This window comes from Microtus pennsylvanicus, chromosome 2, assembly GCF_037038515.1.
Source record: "Microtus pennsylvanicus isolate mMicPen1 chromosome 2, mMicPen1.hap1, whole genome shotgun sequence".
Classification (NCBI taxonomy): Eukaryota; Metazoa; Chordata; class Mammalia; order Rodentia; family Cricetidae; genus Microtus; species Microtus pennsylvanicus.
This window is the reverse complement of record NC_134580.1, coordinates 85579078-85603087: the sequence shown is the minus strand read 5'-3', so window position 1 is coordinate 85603087 and position 24010 is coordinate 85579078. Positions and strand designations below refer to the sequence as shown.

General features: G+C 44.0%; 1 protein-coding gene across 7 annotated transcripts in view; it reads right to left on the bottom strand.

The window, feature by feature from the left end:
- Positions 1-24010, bottom strand: part of Mpped2 (metallophosphoesterase domain containing 2) — a 180432-nt gene that overhangs the window by 89655 nt on the left and 66767 nt on the right. Inside the window, exon 1 of one of the 7 annotated variants that reach the window (XM_075961663.1) lies at positions 7729-7825. The exons of 5 other annotated variants lie outside the window; for them this stretch is intronic. The gene's annotated coding sequence lies outside the window, so the exon portion shown is untranslated. Of the gene's footprint in view, positions 1-45; positions 133-7728; positions 7826-24010 lie in introns of those variants that run through there. One more of the 7 variants, XM_075961664.1, reaches the window with a different exon arrangement.

Here is a 24010-nt window from a genome sequence, read left to right as displayed (position 1 = left end):
AACAATTATCCAATTTTTATTTTGCTTTGTCTTATAGAGACTGACCATGATCCTGAAGAGAAGGCTTGGACTCAGTCTGGCTCTCAGAAAATAACACAACCAAGTATCTTTAACAGCATGCATAAATGCTAGATTTAATACACCCTTCACACAAAAGAAGCGGCACATCTAAGCATTTTATAATGCGTCCTACGTCCAGATAAGGAGCCTCCTATGTCAGATTGCAAGTCTCATTTTACATTTACCTTTTGGCTTCTGAGTAAACAGAACATTATTAAGGGCCCGTGATTGGAAGGCCAACTTTCCTCCCATTGGGACGGGAGAGGAAACTGTAAAGCTTAACCCCCTTTTAATATTTATGCTATGGAAATGTGAGTTCTTGGTGTGCGCTTTTTATGCAAAAGTTTCCCGATCGAAATGAGATAATTCTGGGAAGAAGAATGAAAGCTATAAAGGAAAACCCAAACACCAGACTTCTGCATAGATTTATAATGTTTGAATAGAGTACAGGTCATACATATTAATAACTCACTGTGATGCAGTAAGAACCGAAATTCCAAGGGGAGATAGACCCGGGCAGCCAATCCCTTCCTGAGATTAATGCCTTTTTTCGCTGCTCGGTCTCTACCCATCCCACAAAACTCACCACTGAGCTATTGCTCATTTTATTTTATTTTGGAGTGGAAAAAAGGGTGGGGCAGTGGCACATATAATTCCACCTTGACTCCTGGGTCCAATGCAAAATTAATGTTGCCTGCTATTCTGGGAAGAATTAAGGTTACCCTGAGAAGGAAATAGAATACCCTTGTAAGAATTGATCCTTACCAGCAAGCCAGAGTTGATTTAATTAAGGCAGCTTAGTGGGAGAGACTTTTCACTGGGAGTGGCAGTAACTTCTGCCATTGGTACTTGGATTTCGGCAGAGCAATCTGTAAAGACTGCACATAGAGCCCTTGCCTTGCCAGCAGCCCGAAACACAGGCAGCGGCTAGCACAAGTGTTTCCTAAGACGGTGGTGATGCTTTATAACAGGGTTGTTTTCTTCAGCTTTTGATTTGCAGTTTCTACGGGTAATAGAATCATATACACAGCATGTGCTATAGCAGGAAGGCTCGAGAGAACGGTGAAGCAGTGATAGAAAATGATGCTACAAGAAGGGGAAGAAGAAACATGGAGGCCAGGAGTCAAGGGACACCTGATGGCCCCCTTCACACAGCTGTGTGACACACCTCTGGCCTCAGTCATTTGCAGGGCTGTAGAGACGAGTGCAATAGAAGTGGGAAGCCACTCTCAGAGGCATGCTTATGCAAGTTGGGCAATTAGGACACACGATGTGTGTTGCAATTGCCTTAGAATGGTGCGGCTGTTGTGTGCGATTCCTACACTTGAAGCACAGATGAAAGATAGATTAACAAGGCTTCAAATTCCCAGCACTCCCTACACTGAAGCTATGAGGCCGTACAACTCTGCTATCACAGCTCTGTGGTTAGATAACGCACCCACAGATTCACCGAGGTTCTTCAAGTCGGAACAGGCTAGACATGTTTTCGTGAGCATCACTCTCTCTTGAGGCTGGTCTTGCCTGAGTGGGCCTTAGCTACCGGCTCAGCCAACACTGTGGCCCTCTGTCTCCATGGTGGCTGATGATGGGCTCGCTGGAAAATCACTCAGTTGTCACTACTGCTTTCACGAGAGGCACAGGATTCTCACTATGCCCCCATTTTGGATATTTGGTTCAGCAAGATTGAGAGATTAAGACATTGGGCAAAAGAAGTGCTCCCCCACCACACCCCCACTTTAAGTGTTCAAAACAAACAAACCAAAAATAAAAGGGGAAACTTCTGCGAAGGAAATCCTCCCATGGAAAGTAAGTATCCTTGCATCTTCTGAATCAGGTCTGAGAGAGTCCGCTAGAGCAGGAAGCCCCGAAATGAACAGCCGCGGGAGCGGTGATGATATTTACACGCCGCCAACACACTCATCTCACCCTGAGAATCCAATAGCGGTTTCCAGGTTCCGCCCTGGGTTACCTGTGTTGTGAGATTGTCTGACAGATTTTCTGCTTTGCTGAGCTGACCTTCCATCTATAACCTGCCAACCTTTCTGCTTTATATGAAAAGTGTAAGCAGGGCAGCTGACAAATCTCCTGTTACTTGATGGTATTTTCTTTCTTTCCCACAAGACTAGATTAATTTGGAAGGCTGCGCAGTCAAGCTTCAAGCTTCTTGGTATTCAAATAGCATCACTTTCAAATTGTCAGACAAAGAGGTGCCTGCCTTTATCCATTTTATTCAGATCAGGCCATCTAGGCCAACCCACTTGAATAAAAAGCATAGGCCATATTCTACTTTCTTAACGCAGAAGAAATCCCTGCTCTGTGGGACCCAAAGAACTACCCAGTAGAATTAGGCAGCGTGTCCTGGGAATGAAAGACAAGATTATTCTGGGTGGAATGGAGAGGAACCCTCGATAAAAGTCTTAAGGAGTTAGCATATTTTTAAATGCACAATTGGAAAGCTAGAGTAAGTGTGATTTATAGCATTATTTTCATATATGTAACAAAAACACATATGTAATATGCACTTATATTATGTATATGTGTATGATAAAATATTTAACTGTCAGAACACTTTTGAATAAACAGCACAGATAAGTTACAGGTATAGCAATAAGGCCACAATGGATGAATAAAATGAACCCAGCCATCAATTCAAGGGACAGCTAAAGATTCTACGTGGGCACATGAGCGAGCAGAGACAGTTTATTCTGTCCCACAGCTGAGCCTGTTAGCTCGGGCCTATAATTCCAGCATTCAGGAGGCTGGGTCTGGAGGACTGCCACTAATTCAATGCCAACCTCGGCTACATAGTTCCAGGCCAACCTGGGCTACAGGGTGAGACCCTGTCCTTCCCAAAGAAACAGAGAGGGACGATATGAAGATTAACTGCCCCTCACAGCTGCTGTGCAGTCTGAGGGGCTGCACGCTCCTGTCATCTGCTAGCCTTCAGAGCAGGCACCATAACATGTTTCTGGGTTTCTCTTCAACTCCCAGGATTGTTGACCATGTGGATAAAGGAAGAGGAAGGGTCTCCTTGCTTCTTCACCTTTGCGTTCCCCTTAGTCCACCTTGGTCACAGCTTATACTTCTACCCACCAGACTCTTAAACCACTCCTCCCCTGCCTGCATACACCTTGCCTTGGTTCTCGGATATCTTCTCTCTTGAGCAACAGTTTTTTTATTTATGGAATCTTCTTTTGTGGTGAGTTCATATTTACCCATCCCGATTAAGTAAGAGTCAGCAACCACTGGCAAGTAACCAGGTGTGCCTGCTGCACACATGATCCTAAATGGATCAAGATGCTTCAGCACTTTGCTCTGAAACTCCTGGGAGGCATCCAGATATGATAAATTCAACCTACAGATATGTTAAGTTTAGTTCTTCACTGAATCTTACTTTTGAAAAATGAACTAACATTTAGAAAGCAGAAGATAACACACACTTTTCAGAGCTTCCCACCTCTCTTGGAAAACTGAAAAGCATCCAGCAAAGTTCACAAATCCTGCAGGCCTTCCCACTCTCACTGTGGCTTCTGCTGGGCCCACACTGGCTTTGCCTCAAGGGCCACTGCAGTTTTACACCAAAGAACACACAACCCAAGGCAATTTAGCTTCTGTTTTTATTATCCTCTAAAGGCTTCCCTGGAACATCCTTAATAACTTCCCAAGGGACAAAGCAGAGCTTCTCCGTTCTCACCTGGGCTGAGCTGACCACAGTGACCTCACTGCCTCTACAAATATCCACCCCCTTTGGTTGCTGATGCCCTGCTCTTCAGAGTCCCTTTGTCCCGTCTAGCACCACCTCTCTCTTCTTCCTCAGGTGTCTTTGCGTCCTGTCCCATTCCGTGACAGCCTCCTCATCCTTACATCTTCGGGGAGTGCTGTCTTGCCATCCTTTTTAAATTTCTGCTCTTAAGATTCAATTCTAAACCAGTACTACTTGGCTTCAGGGGAGCTCGGGGTTAAGAGTCGGGGTTCTGTAGGCTTTGCCGTGTATTAGCTGTATGACTCTGGACAGTTGCCTTTTGTTCTCAGGGTGATGACGGCAACAGCGGCATGATTTAAAGCTTCAGAAGCACATGCATGTCAGAATAAACATGGTCACAACTGGAACTCCAGGTTTTAGTTTTGCTTTTCATGGGTAACTCAACTCCCTTTTGACTTAAGGCATGGATAGTGGCTTAGTTGCTTGTTTGACTCAAAGAACTCAGTTTAATACTTCCCGATGATAAGCACACAACTCGTATTTGCTTAGTGATACAATGAATGAGCATGCCCAAGGGTGCTCAAAAAGCTTCTTAAGACTCCAGAAACTAGGCTTGGCACACTAGGCCATGACAAAATGGAACTCAACATCACATTTCCTTTCCAGTTTACGCTTTCATAAAAGTGTCCTACATAAAATGTCACTCCAGCATCTGGTCTACCAGCTAAGTTCCAGTCCACACCTTCCAAATGATACTTTCTTTGACTATAGGTAGGAATGAGGAATAGCACGACAAAAAGAGCTTTAGGGGGATTAAATGGGATCCTAATCAACTTCTGACATGCTGGTCCTTCAGTAGACATGGGCTGTGCTGTGGCTTGTGATGATGATGGAGACTAGCCCTCCCATCTGCCATCCAAGAAGCCATTACTTCATCCACAAATCACATCCCTCCCTGAGGCCACACACAACAGCACCACTCTCAGAGTACTGCGGCAGACAATGGAAAAGAACACCTCTGAAAACTGGCAGAATCTGGCAGTGATGAAATATACCCTTAAGCAATGAGTGTTATCAGAACCAATGAGGCCATTGGGATAAAGATAAAGAGACGAAGCATGGTAGGCTGCAGCTTGTGCCCACTGGTAAGACAGATCTTCCTTAAAATCAACATAAGCATGTCACTTGATTCCCCCTCTTGTGGAGCCCATCTCTTGGCCTTTCATTCACAAAGGACTAATATGGAAGCAATCCAGATTCCATTCCTCTTTGCAGCTTTTATTCCCTTGAAATGTCTCTAGTTCTTCTTAGACGCTGGTGGGTTCCCTTTCTTGGTGTGTGTATAGCAAAGAACAAGGTAGCAGCAGCACCCAGTGCGGGCAGATACCTTCAGCTATGTGCATGTTAGGTCAGCCCTCGCTCTAAAGTAAACAAAGGGACCTGGTCCCTGGTCACAGCATTCCGGACCCAAGGGGCCTCAGCTAATCACAGCATGGAAGCAGGAGAATGTGCCAAGGTAGGCACACCAGTCTGAGGGCTCCTCAGAGCTAGGACAAGACTCAGGAGAAAAGCACAGGGCTGAGGGGAGGGACTTGCTCCCACATTTACCAGAACAGCTCTGTGTTCTTCGAATTTGCAATCTGAGGAAAGGGTACATTTGGAAACGCTTTTTAAAAAATGATTTAAAAATGTAAAAATCAACAACGTGATTTGCGTACCAGAGAGATGACGCTGTTTGCCATGTGGTTACCAGCCACATGGATAGCACAAGCAGATTAGAATCTAGATCTTCCCTCGCAAGCTAAAATTTTTATCACATAAAGCCTAATTTGCAAGAACCTCATAATGCCCGGCTAAGGTTCCCCTGTCACTTGAGTTCCAGTGCCACTTCTCCATCCCTGGGGGCTTCTCTCTAGTTCTAGACTATATGTCCCTTTTCATTTGTACAATGAAGCAGAGTGTTCCATTCTAGATGTTTCTCTAGCTATGTCACAGGCTTCTCTCCTGCAAGAAACATGAGGGGCAGTGTCAGCCTCACGCTATGACAACACATAGCTTGGCTCACTTAAGGCATTCCCTAAATTATACTGCAGCTGTTGGCATAATTTTCTTGTCCACTACCTCCCAGGGGAATCTGGGAACCTTTTCTGGGAAGGGAGGGGAAGGGAAAGGGGTCAATTTAATGTCTGGTCCTATAATATATATATATTATAGGACCAGACATTAAATATATATATAAATTTATATATATATATATATATATATATATATATATAGAGAGAGAGAGAGAGAGAGAGAGAGAGAGAGAGAGAGAGAAAGAGAGAGAGTTGTATTATAAGAAATAGGACAAAGCTTGGACAGGAGAAAGGAAGTACAAGGTGATAAACTCGACACCTATGGGAGTGGGAGAGGGCTGGGATAATCCCGTGAACGGAAGTAGCTGGGAAATTAATAGAGGGGAGTCAGAAATGGAGCACCGGTGCATCATTTTCAAATGCTCATACACAAGTGCTGCTCTGCATAAATAAGATTCCCAGGATAGCTTGCGCCACTCCTTCAATAAAAATTAATGTGCCTCAAAATTAAGTATCATATAACTGCAGCCTGTTTTTCTGCCATAAATCATTATAGAAGGTATTCCGACAATTCGCTCTTCCAGGGCATCTGCCTTCCACACGAGCTTGTCTGACACTTTTCATTCCTCCTGAGTAGGGATTATGGGAAATAGGGTGACCAAAATGGCTCATTAGTTTGTGGCTAATCTTCCCCATGGCCTATATTTTAAATCAAGAAACTGGTAAATAAGACTAATTGATTGTGATCTCTTATTTTCGTCTGCTAAAGCCATGGGGAAACAAACCCCCAGCACACAGCAGAGAAAGCATCCACAGCTCTCTAGGCTTCATCTGTCTAAGAAAGCCTTGTTCTGAAGCAAAATTTAAGACCTTTGATTCCTGCGGACACTCCTCTCCAATATCCCAAATTAGAGATTTTGAAAATGCGTGAAGAAACCGAGGTTACTGGTGTCAAAAGACTGTCAGTAAGCAAGGATTACTCCGTAGGAAAAAGAGAAGAAACAGAGAGGTGGGGTCAGAATAGAAGGGCATGCTCTGGCTCCCTGGTGCTCAGGGAAATCAGCCTCAGAAGTGCAGCCTTCAGGCTCACCTTCCATTCTGACATGCTGGAGAGCGACCTCACTTTGTAGGACCACAAAGAGCCCAGTTAATATTGAATACACTACGATTACCCTTGCACCATTTCTAAACAAAATAAGAGCTACGGATAGACTGCTATCCAATCATCTCCCTGAGACCTTCAGCCCTCCTGCAGCACGGGAAGGATATTTTAGAACACCGGTCCCAGACACCAGCAGTGTAAGGGACCCTGTGACATCCTGGAGACAGAGAAGAAGAGGAAAATCTTCCTGCTTAAAATTCGCATTATATTTCTGATAATGTGGAGAAGGACCACAGAAAATATCCAAAGCCCTGAAGACTATTCTCCTGAGGAATGAGTAAGGACAAGACAGAAAACTGACCAAACGGAAGAAGAATGAAAGGAGAAAAAAATCACAGCAGTGGCTAGGAGGATAGAGGAAATGGGGCCCAGGGACAGCCTAGGGAGATCTCCCTTCTCAGTTCTTCACTTGGTGATCTCTGGGTGAGGACTGTAAAGAAGGCCGGGTCCAGCCTGAAGCCAAGAAGGGAGCACTGTTAGCCTCAAGAAGACAGAGGCCCCCTTGGGCCCAGAAAAGACTTTGGCTCTTGGAGTCCACTGCCTAAGCATGCAATAGCTGCACAGACCTCCAGGAATCCCTCTTGGCTCCGCATTTCCACTTGCTTGCCTCAGCTGCAAAACCACCAGAAACATTCAGTCAGGGCAAGCTCTGTCTCTGACCTCAGTCTGTCCCCCATCAGGCTCCATTACTTTTCATAAGCCCTGACAGCTCTCACGTGAATACTCACACTTGCTGATGGAGCCACACATCAGGTTCAGACTGCTACCTTCTCCTCTGAAACTCATGCATTAGGGTTTCTTCCATGCTTGCAATGGGAACCCAAGTCTAAGAAATATTAAACACAGAAAACTAGATTACAATAATGTCAGGGCCAAGCCAGACTCCCTGGAGAGGGAAAGAATGCTGAGCGAAAGACGGACAGTCCATGTCAGGGATTATGGGGAGCGTACAAAGACAGCAGGAAAGTTTCCTCATCTTCAGTCTCCTTCACAACGAGACTGCTACGGGACCAGAGATGCCACAAGAACTGTTCCACACAGAAGAGACAAAAGTCTACCCCATCACCTTACTGCCCCAAGGTACTCTCGTGACTGAATAGCAACCCATTCACCAATAATGAGTGGCATAACTGAGAAGTGCCAAACCCGGAGAGGGCAACCACTGTGCTCACTATATTTTAGAGACCATAAAGACATCGCAGAGATGCTGTTCTTGCCCCCCAGTAACTTCTTGTTTATATGCATTCCTATTTCAACCATAACTTTGTTACATCATAACTTACACACACACATACACACACACTATCCACACTCATACGCATGTGCAGACACCATGAGGTAATAAACACAATGACTAAACACCTCCTTATTCTTAACTGAATATCTCCAAGTTGCCACCAGGCCCACATGTTGTGTGGCACATGCGAAACTATTGTGCTATCTGGTTACAGTGGCACCTGTCTGACTGAAGATCACTCAGTCATATAAGCCACCATCTGTCTGGACAACCGTAGTCAAAAGCAGTGGATTCCACTCTTTATTTCATCCAAAATTTTCCTTACAGACAAGAGCCTTGGCTTGTTCACAACAGTTTAGAAGAGCATGCAACAAAAAAAAAAAATGAATTGCCTTCTCACGACCCTCCGAGCTATCTCCTTCCACTACAGAGGGGTGGATCTAAGTCAGGGTTTCATGAGCCAGCACCAAGACAAATCGGTCAAGACATTGTCAACTGCCATCTCAGTCGACTATGTATTTGTATCCCTGAGCGGAGGGGAGAGAATGACTGTAAGCTTGGAGGAAAGAGCACAGGCATTGGAATCACACAGACCCCAGAGTAACTGCCCACTTCCATCACTTATTTCCTTCAAATCTCAGATTGAAAGCATGCTCTTTAGCCTAATATTACCCACCAGAAGAAAAATTATGTGATCTATCCTCCAAAGAGGGCATGGAAATTAGCCAAATCAGCACAGACTGGACACAATACCCGATACACGAAAGGCAAGGACTACTCTCGTGGTCCTGTGCTACATTTCCCTTCGCTCTGTGACTTCCTGTGGGATAAGCAGCCAGCCTGCTGCCCCTTTAAGACAGGGCTCAGTGCATTCCTTTATTAGCAGAGAAGAGCCTATGACAAGGTTCTATGACGAGCTGACAAATATGTTGGATCTTTTCCCCCCACAAAGCCTTTCAAAGGCAAGTGAGAGGAAGGTGTTCCTCCCAGCGATGATTATAAAATAAGTGGCAATTATTCTACTGAATAATTAGGGGAACAAATGCAAATCCCGGGTGTTTGCATTTTACATCATTAGGCACGGTGAAGACCAAATTAAATAAAAATAACACGAGGCATAAAGGCCATATCTTTTAAGAGAAATAACTATTTTAGAAGCTTTTTAAATTCCCTCCTCCTTAACCTTGCAAATAGAAATTTAAAAAACTCCTTTTGAAATCACTGCTGTTCTTGTGTGCGCGGAAAGAACACCGGGGCCTGTGAATGTGGGGTTTCAGCTTGCAGGGCTTCGTTGGGGCTGGGCTGCAGAAGCCAGAGCGGAGGGCTGACAGTAGAAATAAAATCTCTGCCTTAACAGCACCGCTGGGGCTAGATGAAAATGGTCTTCTAGAACTTGATTAAAACTAAATTGAAAAAGAACATATTTGGCTAATATTACATTAGACTAAAATATAGAAATGAACCCTAATACTCTCGGAATCTAATCAGCAAAAGCCATCTCAATTTCCAAACTTTCAAGGCATCTTCTTTAAATGCATCACAGATCAATTTACATGGTACTTTTGCCAATAAGCAAAACCAAATCACAGGTTGCAATTGACTTATATTGGAAAGTGTGAGAGCAAATGCTAGAGAATGCAATTACGGAAAACAAACTCCATTTTCTCCCCTCTAAAGGGAATTTCGGGGAATATTTTATTGCCATCAAATAATATTTCTGAAGGCATCAATACACAATTCTATTTTCTTTTCAGAGTCCCCATACCCTTTAAATCTAATCCACTCTGCAGAGTATCTTGAAATTTAGAGAAAGGCCTACGAAAGGGGATATTACTTCGCACACACATCCTACGTCAATTTTAATAATCTGCACTCTGGACAGGAAGTTGCTTTGAGTAAAATTTAGGATCCAATAAAATTGACTTTTCCCTTTTTATAACTCAAGCACTGCAAGGAAAAGATTCACAGGGAAACCCCGCAGGAGAGGGGATTTTGATCAATGGTGGCAGTGTTAAGATAGGGAAGATGAGACTGCATTTATTTCCTCTCCCAGGTTTCTCCGCCTCATCTCTCAGTTGACACCAATTACTTACAAGGAGGAACAGCATGCAATCAGAGTAAATGAGGAGACTTCCAGAGATGAACTTTGGTTCCCTTGGCATACTAAGGTGTCCTAGATACACTCTACGTTCTGATGCCACAATACCCTTCCGGAATTACACAATGTGTATTCATAAGTGGCAAAGTACTTCTAGAAAAGTCTGTCATGTCTCCTGAGGCTCCGCGTGTTCAGGATATGGCTTTTGCAGGCCTCCGTCAGGTCCCTGTCTTCATTTGTTCTCACTGTTGCCCGGTGTCTTGAGCACCCAGCTGCAAGCAGCCTTAAGCAACAGATAAAGAGATAAGTTCCCACGGTGTCTTCTGGAGCCCATGCCTTGTCATAAGTGTTCTTTAAAGCTCTGATTTACAGAATTCACAATAGTTTAAGGGTTGTCTGCAGTGCAAAGTGTGTGGTCTACTGAGAGCAGCTCCCACTGGTTCTGTTCAATGAGCACAAAGTAGAGTGGCCCTCGTCCTGCCAGGGTCCCTGCTCGTGGACATTTGACATAAAGAGAATACAACCTGCCTTTGTCTTGAACTGTTTACCACAATACATATCACTTTCTGCCCCTTACCATATGCATCCCTCCCCTCTTCCTACACACCCTTTTTAGATGGTATGAAAGTCTCCCAGATTTTGGCTCATTTCTGTGATCTCCCAAATTCACATGAGGAGGCCTTTACCCTGCGTACCTCAACATTACTATAAGGACTGTAAAGAGGACATCACAGTGGGCTTTCATCCAACTGGAATAGCATCTACGTTATGAAAGAAGAATGAGTAAGTAAGAAATACTTCTATGTTGACTAGAAATCATCCCGATATAACAGGTTTGTACCTCAATTTTGTATTCAACATGGCCTTAAAGTATTAAAAATCCTACTTATATTTCACTCTAGGATGCCAGCAATTATATATGACATGTGTAATTATACACACACACACACAAACACACACATATATATGTATCCTGAGATATATAAATCATTTGTGATTGAGAAACTAAATCCTCCCCCCTTTTTTCCCTGAAATAGGGTCTCAAGCATGTAGATCAGGCTGGCCTTTAACATATCACCCTTCTGCTTCAGCCTGTCAGGAGCTAAGATTACGTTTATGCTACCATACCCAGTTAAATCTCTGTGTATGTTTGTGTATGGGGTGAGTGTGACATGTTTGTATGTGTGCATGCCCATGTTGTGTGTGTGAACACACTAGTGGAGATCAGAGGTCAGCAGCCAGTGTCTTCCCTCCATTGCTCTCCATCTTATTTATTTAGTCAGTGTCTCTCATCCTAGTCAAAGATCAGTGACTGGATAAGCTGGTTGACCAGAAAGCCCGCGGTAGCTGTCCTCCACTTCTGCCCCTCCCACTCAATGACAGAATCACAAGAACACCACATGCTGACACAGCTTTTACATGGGCGCTGGGGATCTGAACTCAGGTCCTCATCTTTGTACAGCAAGCTTTTGTATGGACCCAGCCATCTTGTCAGCATCCCAGCCAAATCTGATTCTGAAAATGTCTTGTAAGGTAAGAGTGACGCAAAGGGGGCTAGTGTAGTGAAAACTGGACTTTATTGAATGAGTGAACAATGAACAGATGAGCAAATTAACGAAATAACATATCCCACCACTAATGCACTGTCATCCTGAGAGAGAGGGAATTGGTCCTGCTGTTTAATATTATTCATTCAGAAAATCTCCCATCCTTTGTTCCCAGGATGTGGGATCAATAGATGGACTTAACAGTGTAGGGATTTCTTATTTAAGGGAGGTGTCTGTCTTCATGGCATCTCTTCATTGGAACGTTTTCACCTCTAGGCTTCTCAGGCACGTCCCTGCTGTTTTGACAGCTGGCTTTATAGAGGCCACTCTTCATAAACGAACCACTACCTGGGCCCATCCGGGACACGTGTGTGCATCTTCTCAGGCCCCCAAGCCACTGGGTCAGATGAAAGAATCTGTACTAATTTATGTGCAGGCCCACCTCTTTCCTTTTGCTTCCAGGAGAAAAATCAAGGGGCAGCGGGGTGCTGCTAACCTCCTCTGCTCTGAGTCCAGGCCGACTGAGTTCCCAACGGGCAGAGACCTCAGCCATCAGAGTCCTTCCTTCTGTGGGATGGGAAGCTGAAACCTTGTAAGGCTACTTGACTCCGCTAAGTTCAGCCAGTGATGCAGTTAAAACTCTGTGTGTGTGCGAGCGCGCGTGCGCACGCATGCGCCTGATTCTGCAGACCAATCCTTTCGTCCTCCACTGAGCCACACAGGGGCATGGGCAGTTTGAGTCTAGGTAATTACTGCGGCTTGTGTTACACACCAGAAGAATTCTGTTTGGAGGAACTGAGAGGCTTTCCTGAGGAATATCATCATTCTATAACCACAAGGGTAAATTCCTAAAACTAAAACCCATCACTTTTCGTAGGTAACATCAAATAAAAACAAAGTATGTAGAACAATCTGTTCTCTCAGATACCGATGGAAACTCAGGTTTCATGCTGGGGATACTCTATCCATTTTGATCTGAATCTAAGGTTAGTTCCTAAAGGCTCAGACATTAGAGACTTGGTTGCCAACTGGTGGGCCTTTGGTGAGGGACTGGCTCCTCTAGGCACTGACCTGATAATGGACTAATCTCTTAATGAAGTCGCAATAAGATGCCGTTATTGAGAGGTAGGACATGGCTGGGAGATGTGGCTCGCTGGGACCTGTCCCGGAAAGCTATAGCTTGTCCCTACTACTTCCTTTCTCATCTTATGCGCCTAGGCCACATGAGTGGAACAACCTTCCTCCTCCATGTGCTCTGAATGTCGTGACATTTTACCTGGCTCTCACCCAAAGTAATGGAGCTGTAAGACAACGACCTGAAATCAGGGACCAAAGTCTTCCCTCCTTCAACTTGTTTCCCTCAAGTCTGTCACAATGGTGACGCCTGACTGACACTCTCCACTCTTCTCTTCTAATCCCTTCTGTTACGATTCCTAGCCATTGTCATAGAAAGCATCTGTTTGGCCATTTTAATTGTGAGTTTATATCAGAGTAAGTTAAAGTGACAGAAACCACCTCCTTCAGACAGCCACGGTTCTTCCAAGTTTTACTTTCTCCTCCAATACAATTCATGAAACATACTTAATACAATTCAGAATACCAATATTGGGATATCAATTTTTCTTTTATGTATCAATAGTCAAAGGGCTACACCGAATTCACTCAACCAATAGGGCACCCCCACTTCTTCTCAAATAAGAAAGTGGTTTGTCAACGGTCTGGCAGGTAAATTGTCCTAGACTGTTAACTTAGAATACACAGCTTACTGTGATGATAGTTTCATCTCCTCATAGTTCTAAAACGCCAGTCTTTATTGTTTTTTAACTGGGATTATTCTCCTCATAGAGAACTGCATTTCTTCCTTGAACAATAGCATTGCTGTGTTCCTATGTGGGGGTATGCTTACCTGTGTGCCTGTGTGTGTGGAGGCCTCAGGGCAGCATTGCTGTGTTCCTATGCGGGGGTATGCTTACCTGCGTGCCTGTGTGTGTGGAGGCCTCAGGGCAGCATTGCTGTGTTCCTATGCAGGGGTATGCTTACCTGCATGCCTGTGTGTGTGGAGGCCTCAGGGCAGCATTGCTGTGTTCCTATGTAATGGGCATGCTTACCTGCACGTGTGTGTCTGTGAGTGAAGGCCGCAAGGTAGCATTGCTGTGTTGCTATGACATTCTCCACCTTATTTTCGGAGCCAGAGTCTCTCAACGAACCTTGAGCTCACTGGTTGGCTAGAATGATTGGCCTGGAAGCCTCAGGATCCATACAGCTCTGCATCAGCCGTGAGATTGCAGCCTGCCTCTTACATGATGCTAGGATCCAAGCCAGCATTTTTGGGCAGTAAGCGCCCATCTCCCGACCCCTGCTTTTCTTTAATCTTATTTCTATTTAGTTTATGCAAAGGCTCCTGCAAGTCAGATTTGTACCTACTTTTCAAATCTAGCCACTTTGTAGGAAGGAAATCTAAGCAGATCCCATTAAATCCAACGAGCTGCCTGACCTTCATGAAAGTCAAGACGAGGTTTCATAATTAAACAGGGTCTCTGTGTGTCTAAGGAACAATCTCAATCTTCCTACAACATTCACCTAACATTTCCTGGGGTTTTAGGATTTGACAGGCTGTGCTGCGTGATAGCTGGAAGAATGTTGTGGAAAACAGAAAAGTATGCCTGCCCTCAATGGACTTAAGCTCAGGTGGGACCAGCAGACACCCAGAGAAGTGAACAAATCATCTTCTATCTATCTGAGAGGAAAGAAGCCATCAAGTTATATAAACGAGCATATGGGGGAAATTACTGAGATATGGCAGTCGAGTAAGAACCCTTTGAAGGAAATCAATCAACATATTTTCTTTTGTCTGCTCACCCTTTCAGTAGAGATTCACACGAGACTGACATTCCCAGTTCTGTTCAGCACAACGTAAAGGGGCGGGAAGCACACCCCCATCTGTCCACACACCGAAGAGATGTTAAAATAGTATCTCAAGCATTCAGCTCTTCAAGATCTGGTTTCATAAAAACCCTGAGATACAGCACTCTTCTCTGGCTCGCTGACTGGATTTGAAAAGCCAGCCCTTGTATTCAAATGTGTTCTAAAAATGAGTTTATTTAGCTCTCTGCCTCTGTGAAGACAGCCCAGAGAAGCTCTGCTATTGAGACAAGGGTGAGGAAACAGAATACCCATGGGAAGGCTGAGCAGTCCCTGTGGGGGTAGTCCAGGGAGGGCCTGAATCCCTTCAGCAACACTAACTCAAGTTCTACCTTCGAGGCTGTCATAACACTGGCTGAAGAGACCATCTGATGTGCAGCAAGCCCAGCCCTGTGAGGTCAGTGCCGACGCTGGGTCCTCAGGTGCTCCTGAGGCTACTCCCCGGCTCATGTCCACGGTCATTCCACTTGTCCACCAGAGACTTTCCCCAGCCAGTTCCTGAAAGCCCAGATACTTGGGGGGCCTTGATCGAACTCTTCTCTTAGTTCAAAGACGACATGGTAACAGAACTTAGAAGTTGTTCAAGCCTGTGTCTTGCCCCAGATCATTTTTGTTTTAGGATGGTGGAACACATGAGAGGATTCTGGGAAATTTTCCTTCAAAGAAAAATTCACTAGGAAACTTAAAGAAAACAAAGTTTGCTGTGGTTGAAGACAGGTTGCAGATAGGAAAATGGGTGGGGTTCTGGCCTGAGGTAGGCACCCATTCCTCTCTCTTAAAGTCCTCGGAACACAGTTGAAAAAGCACTACCCTGGGAGCTGAACCGTACAAACCTTTAAGTCACTGTATGGCCAGCGATCCACAGCCTCTTCATCCAGTTCCTCCTCGATCTGCTGCTCTGCAGAATTATGTAAAGAATCTTTTCTTCTCCCCCTTCCTTCCCCTTTCAGGTCAGATTCCAGTTTCCAGCTGAGGAGATTCTGATTTTCCAGGCCAGAGTGGGCCATGACCTTAAGGGAAAACATTGTCTATCCCCACTTCCAGTTTCTCCAGGAATCAGATATGATCTCTATGGCTAAAAGTGAGGAGCTGGTAAGGGGCTGGGAGAGAAACCTCCTGTCCCATGTTCAGTCTGACCCTAGGCAGAGGCCAGTCTAGTCAGCACTGCACAGTCCAGCTCCAAAGAGAGTGGGTTCACAAAGCTAGAAAAGACCGGAGACATAAGCCGGGGCGCTGCTCTCTCTTCCAGGAAGCCCAACAAGGGATGCTTATCACTCTGTATCAGTGGGTTCTGGTCCCAAAGAAACCCGGCTTTCATCACTTGATGATCAGTAATGGCAACAAACAGATTAACTTGAATTATTAAAAGGATGCCTCCTAGGGGGCCTTCAGGAATCTCAACATGCCAGGGTCAGGTTGGCAAAAGATGGCAGGTGAAGCATCTCAAACAAGAAAACCATATAATGATGCTCAAAGATGGGCTCTCCCTCTCAGATCTTTGGAGGCCAGCCTTACAACATATCCTAAAATCTTTCCTCTGGATTCATTTGTGGTGGAAAAACCTCACCTAGTGTCTATCAGAAGGATCCTATAGAACTGGCAAGAGGTAAAACAGAAGAAAAGAAGAAAAGATAGAAAGGAAAGGGGGGAAGAATAAGAGAGAAAGGGCTGGCAAAATGGCTCAGCTGGTAAAAGGCTCTTCCTGCCAAGTCTGAAACCTGAGTTCCATCTTCTGAATCCATGAGGTGGAAGGAAAGAACCAACTCCCAAAAGATGCCTTCTGACTTCCACATGCATGGAATGCACACACAAGCATGCATACAACAAATACGTAGATGCAAGAAAGAGAGAGAGAGAGAGTATGGTAATCAGGTATATGTCTTAAAATGTCACTCAAGGCTGCAATGGCCAAGCCATGCCACGCTACAATAATATATTTAGAGGAAGTTACACCAAGAGAGCTCCATTTTAGGAAAACAGTAGGCTACTGCTCTCCTAAAGATGTTACACAGCGGCATTTATAGACAAATGAACGCACTGCTCACAGCTACTGTGATCCATAACACCGCAGCCCTCCTAGTTTTGACCCTGTTTGCATCTCCTTCTGGAAAGCCACAGATCCAGGAAAGGTAGATCGTGATTAGTCATGATGTCTACTTCCGTTACCTGTGGCTGTTTAAAGAGTACACGTGGCATCCGTCCAAGGAGACACAGGGCAAGTCTACTGAAGGGAGGATCTGGAGACATTCATCACTTACACAAAGAAGTCTATGAAAGGGAATGACTCTTCTTCCACCAAACACTTTTCATGTTAGACTATACAGGGAGATTGTCAATCACTCTCCATCCTTTGGTACATGAGGAGAGGTGAGAAAAACTGAAAGAAATAACCCAATTTCCATGAATAACACTGAAACCCTGACTTGCCAGACCCTCAAAATCCTTTGCAGATTTGCTCTGTGGGACAACACATCTCATATTGCTTACGTCAAAGCCTCCTACCCGACTTATGCTTATACTTCCATATACTCAATGTATTTCAATCAAACACTTCTTTGTCTATCTTCTAAGTCTTTACTGTAAAAGCCTGGTTAGATTCTCTGCCTCTGGCAAGATATTAAGAGTCTGTGTAAATGAAATCAAGTGAGGATGGCAACTGTGAGGTTAAGAGCCAACACATACAACAGCTACCCTCCACCAGGTACCACCCAAAAACTCTTTACACACCACCCTGACGAATCTCAATAATAACCTTTTAAAGTCACAGCTGCCATCTGTGGACAAGGCAAGAGGTCATGGAGAAGAGTATGGCAGAGAATGGTCTGGTGAATGCCAACCAGCGACTGCAGAATGCCTCACTAACTCGAGAGATCACGTGGTCGTGACCAAGGGAGTGAACTAGCTGAGGAAATCCCATTACAGCTCCATTTTTAGGACTCCAGAGTAGATGGTGTGATTTACAAATATAAACTAGTCTCAAGAAGTCAGAATTTTGAACCACTTGCCTGAAAGACTGTCATGAATAGAAAAGGTTAGGGGGGTTGAGCTAGTAGCCACAGAAAACTGAGCTGCCTCAGCTGTGGAAAAATCTAACCAGGTAAATTAAATTGACTAGTTTTCCGGATCTCCTGCTGCCTGACTAAACAGGGATTCAAAGCACTTTCGAAGTCAGTTACCATCAGACTGGTTACAACCTTAATTATTTAAATATTTAAAATCATAAACCAAAGATAATCTGCTTCCTGTATTATATCAGAGAAGCTGCATTTTTTTTTCTCATTTTCTTGCAAGCCTTACTTATCCACTAGCCTTGGGTTACCTCATAGACATGCTGAGAACCACCACCAACAGACACAGAATACAATATGCATGAACACCCTACTATGTAAAGGAGATTTAACAGTATCACCAAGCCAAAAGTGCAGCTACTTCAGGAACCTTCTGATAAGGACTTTGACATTGTAGACTCTCCATAAACAGTAGAAAAAAATTTTCAAAAAGCCAACATACCTTTTAAGCTTGTCTACTTCCTATCACAGTCAGAGACCATTAACATCACATGACCTAAGATGAATGCCACGAAGCCAGAACTAGTAAAGATACAGCATGTGAATAGTCATGCCCCTGTCCTACAGCGTGGCACACATTACTAATCAATCATAACATCTCTTCCACTGATTCTGGATAGACACAAGGTTACTTCTCAACAAAGAGAGTCAGAGTTAGCCAATGGCATGAACTCTGCATTGTTCCTCTGAAGCCATCTCTGAACATGAAGAAAATGGGTTCAGATCTCCCCCTCCTATAAAAGGGAGATGAGGATGTGAGAAGCAAGCGGTGCCTGCTCATATTCAGAATCCTCTTCTCTTGCATCCAGGCTCGTTACCACTATTTGCTGAATTTCATTTAAGCAAGCGTGTGTGTGTGTGTGTGTGTGTGTGTGTGTGTGTGTGTGTGGTGAGTGTGTGTGTGTGTGTGTGTGCGCGCGCGCACGCGTGCGTGTACACGAGTTCACATGCTAATTTGGCCAACAGGCTTGGCATTTCTCTAATAAGAATGCCTAACTGAGAAGAGCTCATGAGACACTAGAACCAAAACGGTTGGCTAGCGAGTCTCTGAGGCTGCTCGCAAGAAGCAGGAGACACTGTTTAGGAAGCAGCCCATTTTTCTTGTAATAAAGAAAATCAAGATAGCAATCCTAAGCACATTTATTAACCCCCAGTATGGGTAACAGCCATCAGACATGGGTCTGTCATTTTTGTATTAACATAAGTTACTGCATTTTGGGTTTGCAATAGCACAGCAATGCCAACTCTACTGGAGATAATTGCTAACGCTGGAATTGTGAGAACCAAGCCCTGTGTCCAGCAAATGCTTTTTAAAAGAATTTCAGTCTTAACAGTTGCTTGCCCAGAAGAAATTCATTTTACATTTAAAAAAAGAGAGAAAGGGAAAAATAAAACAAGGAAGCATTCAATTGAGCAAGCATTTTCTTAACTCATTTTAAGGTAATCTCTTCCACTCATCAACAATTTCTCCAAGAGGTGGGACCACTGGCAGGGAATTCTGTCTGATTTCACTATATGCTCCATTCTCTACTGGGGTAAGACATAAAATAACGCGATGATGATAAAACAAAAAAAGAAGAGCTTTGTAATAGTCAGGACACGCCAACCAATTTTAAATTGAATTACACAGCCTGCTAATCTTTATGATGGGGTAAGATGTCTTCCAACATTATGCATTATACTAAAATTTGCAGCGCGTGCCCCTCCCCACTTCTTGAGCTGCTATGACCCACCCCTTACTGCCTCCCCTCCTACCTTATCATTAAGATAGCTCATCTCCAACCCCCAAAGCATTATTCCTGCTGTGTGGGGAGGGAGGGGTGATTCTGTGAAAGATTTCATTTTTATAGCCATTGTTAGTTGGTGTGTATCTGTATTTCACACTAGGGCACAAGGAAACAGTATTATGAATACCAGACATATTTTCCTAATACCATAAGCACTTTTTTTCCCCTAAAAGGATAGAGGCAAACACACACAGGGGCTAGAGTAGCACGGAGGAGAGATGCTCGACGTTGAAGATGGATGCTGTGCACTGCATGCTTGATGTTCAATGAAGCAGTTACAGCAGAAACTCCAGATTTTCCAAGTCTAAAAGTGACAGGAGCCCTGCTGGAAGATGAACCTGCATGTCTGGGGTGTGCCCTTGCCCAGTTGGCAGGTTTTTCACACTCTGTAGGTGATGGAAAGATTATTGATGAGAAAGGAAAGACCTTTATCTAAGGACACGGGCAATATCAGTCCTGAATCTCCACCTCTGATAAAAATAAGAAATAAGAAAGGAAGGCAAGGACATCCAAGGCAAGTTTCTTCTTCTTTCCTCCTCCTGTAAAAGGAGAGGAAGGCTCCACATATGCCCAAGGGAAACCATATCTGAGCTATTACTGAGAAGCATGACTCTTCTTTTTTTAAAAATTTATTTATTTTTATTTTATTTGCATTGGTGTTTTGCTGGCACGAATGTCTGTGTGAGGATGTCAGATCCTGGAGTTACAGACAGCTCTTAGCTGTCATATGGGAGCTGGGAATTGAACCTGGGTCCTTTTGAAGAGCTGTCAGCACTCATAACTGCAGAGCCATCTCTCCAGCCCCGTGACCCTTCCTAATAAGCATGTATGCTACTCTATATCTTTTCGTATTCATTTATTTATTTGTGGTGAAGAGAAAAGTGTGTGTGTGTGTGTGTGTGTGTGTGTGTGTGTGTGTGTGTGTAGTCAGAGGGCAACTGGACATCTTTTGAGAATCAATATTTTCCTTCTGGCATGTGGGTCCCAGGGATGTAACTTAGGTTGTCAGAATGGCAGGAAGTATAGATTCACACACCAAGCCCCGTCACCAGTCTGTAAGCTCCATCTTGACAATTTACACTACTGCATTGTGAATGCAGTCTGAACTTCATCGTGTCTTATAAAAAGAGTCAAAGACATGCTCATACAGATGACTTGTGAGCAGTAAATTCATGCTCACCATCCCTGAACTGCAGCCCAGGCAAGGCCAAGTTGAAAGCTTACATCTGCAAACTGAGGTGATAATGGCCAACAATAAGGAGCTGCACGGAGAAAAACTAGAAAGACCCATACAAGGGACCTTTCTGGATCTAATCTACACTATTAGATGACTGTCAGCAGACACTCTGATTGCTTCCCAGCATCCAGTAACAGTGTTCAAACTGTGGAGAGCCGGCAATCATCCCTAGTAGCCACCTGTGCAAGGCCACTCCCTGTACAGTTGCCACAGACCCCTGACAACTCTCTCCATACTGGTTTATACTAGATGAACTTGGTTGCATAATAACATAGTATGGTTGTAATGACTTAAAAATTCTAAAAGTAAAGGATTTCGCCATCTGATTGTTTCATAGGTATCTTTGCAGCCCCACTAACCAAGAAATAAACCCAAAGAGCAAAATGGCAAACACGATAAGCCGAAGGAAGACAGGACTAAACTTTAAACACTGTATCCACATTCACAGGTGAAGTTTGCATGCCACGGCATGCACCTCAGGTTCAAGTCCCGTTATTATGTGGTTATTATTCACAGGGCTTCCTGCTCTAGTTGCAGTGCTAACTGGCTAAGCTCTTTAGCTCCTGAAAGGGAACTACCACCGTTACCCATGCCGTCACCAGCACAAGTACTGTCTGAGCCAGTGGCTGGCTGGCTGTCAGCTGCAAATTCAAGCGACAGAGGGAAATAAGAGCCCAGAGCTCTGTACACTCTGAATCCCAGGCAACTGAATGATGCCATCAACAGAGTCAGGAAATAGAACCAAGACCATTTCACTCTTGACATTTTACAGAGGTCTCCCAGCTCAGAGGTCCTCTGCTTTACAGTATCTTCAAAACAAGGGAGAGCAACCGTCTCCCCTATTCCCAAACCGAGAAGAGAAGCGCAAAAGTTAACTGAGAGCCACGCACGTGACCAGGAGAAGAAAGACATCACAGTTTACCTAGACAAGAGAGAAATGCAATTTTTTTTCTTTGTCTGCTGTGTTTTTGGATGGTCGGTTTTGTTCCCTAATTCCGAAATTTGAGCAGAGTTAAAAAACCCTGTGGGAAAAAGTTTGCTTCAGTTTCATAATGCATATGAAATTTGTCACAATAACATCTCAGTCTGGTAGATCAATAATGCATGTGATAGTTGCTTAATTATTTACTCTGGATGCAGCAAACGCTGTTCTAATACAGGCTGCAAATGTAAACAAAGCTGAGGCATGCAAGCAATATGACCAACGCCAACATTTATTTCCCACAAAATGATATTCTTTTCTGGCACATCATTAAAAAAATCACCTGAATATCTAAATTTAAAGACATTTTGATTGAGGAAATTCATATATTTATAAGTATGCATGTTTTATAGGCTACTAAAACCCAAATGCTTTAAATATCCTTTGCTTCAAAACACTACACATGAACATGACACACAAAAGGTAGGAGGATGAGAAGAGCAAATGCCGGCACAAAAACACTCACCAAGCAGAGGCAAGAAAATGTGGTGGCACAGACCAGCAAACAAAATGCATATTCATTGAGCATGCATCTATCAACAGAGAAGACTAGAGTTCTCGGCATTGTGGCATTAGTGATACTGTCTGCCACAAACTAAGTATGGGTCCACAGGGCCTGCGGAGTGACCCTTTGCACTCTGCACAAAAGGGATTTCTAGACGACCAGCATCCCTGACCACGAATAACATACTAGGAAAACAGCAGATCATTTTAAACTAACATGCAAAACTACCTCGGCTTCTTTTGCTTACTCACGGAACAAAAAGAAAAGAAAAATAAGTAAAAACAAATACAAGAATGCAATTGTGTATTCTGAGCCAAACTTCCCCCATCTGAGTAGAGTTCTGAATGTCCCTCAGGGATTCTCACTAATCATGTGTGACCCAGGGTGAAGCTCCGGAGCTTCGGTGTGGCTGTTCTACCTGGACAGAAGTTCACTGAGATGTGTAGACTTGGGGTCTAGCTAACCTTGCTGTGATTTTTTCCTGGTCTGCAAGTTCTTCACAGTAAAGTTTTAATTTAAAAAAAAAGGCTTTTCATCTTTAGGAGTCAAAAAGGACAGGTAACTGAACTACACCCACGTTTTTCTAGTCTTTGCCAGTGCAAAGCAAATGCTAGAAATGAGACAAGTGTGGCCGCTTTCCATTCCGGTCCTCAGAGCCTAGAGTCCCACCCGCATCCTTCCTGTATACTACAAAGTGCAGAGTTGGGAGCACACTGTGTCTCAGACCCAGAACACAGTCACCTCTCGAAACTGTTCCCATTGTCGCTACTCATCAAGAATGACTTGATATTTAGGAGGCGCAAATGAAATAAGTATATTTATAAAATAACCACCAGTATCCTTTCCTTGTCGTTTACTACCCAGAAATACTTAAACCTATTATTTTAAACTCTAAAACACTTTCATAGGATAAGGTTTCCATTATACCAGCTTTTTCCTTAAGAAAAGAAGGTGAGAAACTGTTACTTGGTTTAGCTGGATTTTTAGAGCCAATTGCAATTTGTGGTTCTGAACTGGATCCTGACACAGCAAATAAAAACGAAGTTACTATAAAGAACAGTGTTGGAGCTGGAGAGTTGGTTCAGTAGCACGAGGACCCGAGTTGAAATCATCAGAAGCAAAGTAAAGTGGGGCATGGCAGTGCCAGCTTTTAATCTCGGCGTCCTGTGGTGAGACGGGAGCAGAAGCAGAAGCTCCAGATGGGCACGGCCAGCTCCCCTGGAATATGCAGCAGTGAACAAGAGAGATCCCGTCTCAAGGGGGACAATGAGGACCATTGTCCTCTGACCTCCACACACATACAGATACAAACACACGCACACACACGCGCACACAATTACATTAGCATTACAGCCATCAATATTTGGAAAGGTGTGCAAATAGAATTATATCAATTCATATTTCTTGACTTTGATGAGTGTGATGAATCCATGCAAATTAACACTCCTATTCTTTGAACTCACTGAAGTACGTACGGCCCGGATGTCTGCTTACATCAGGAAGATCCAGCAATTGAAAACACGGGAGGGTGAGAGAGGAGCAAATGCATCAACACTGGAACATCCACATGGAAGACACATGTGTTCACTGCATTATTCCTGCAACTTATATAACACTTGAAAATATT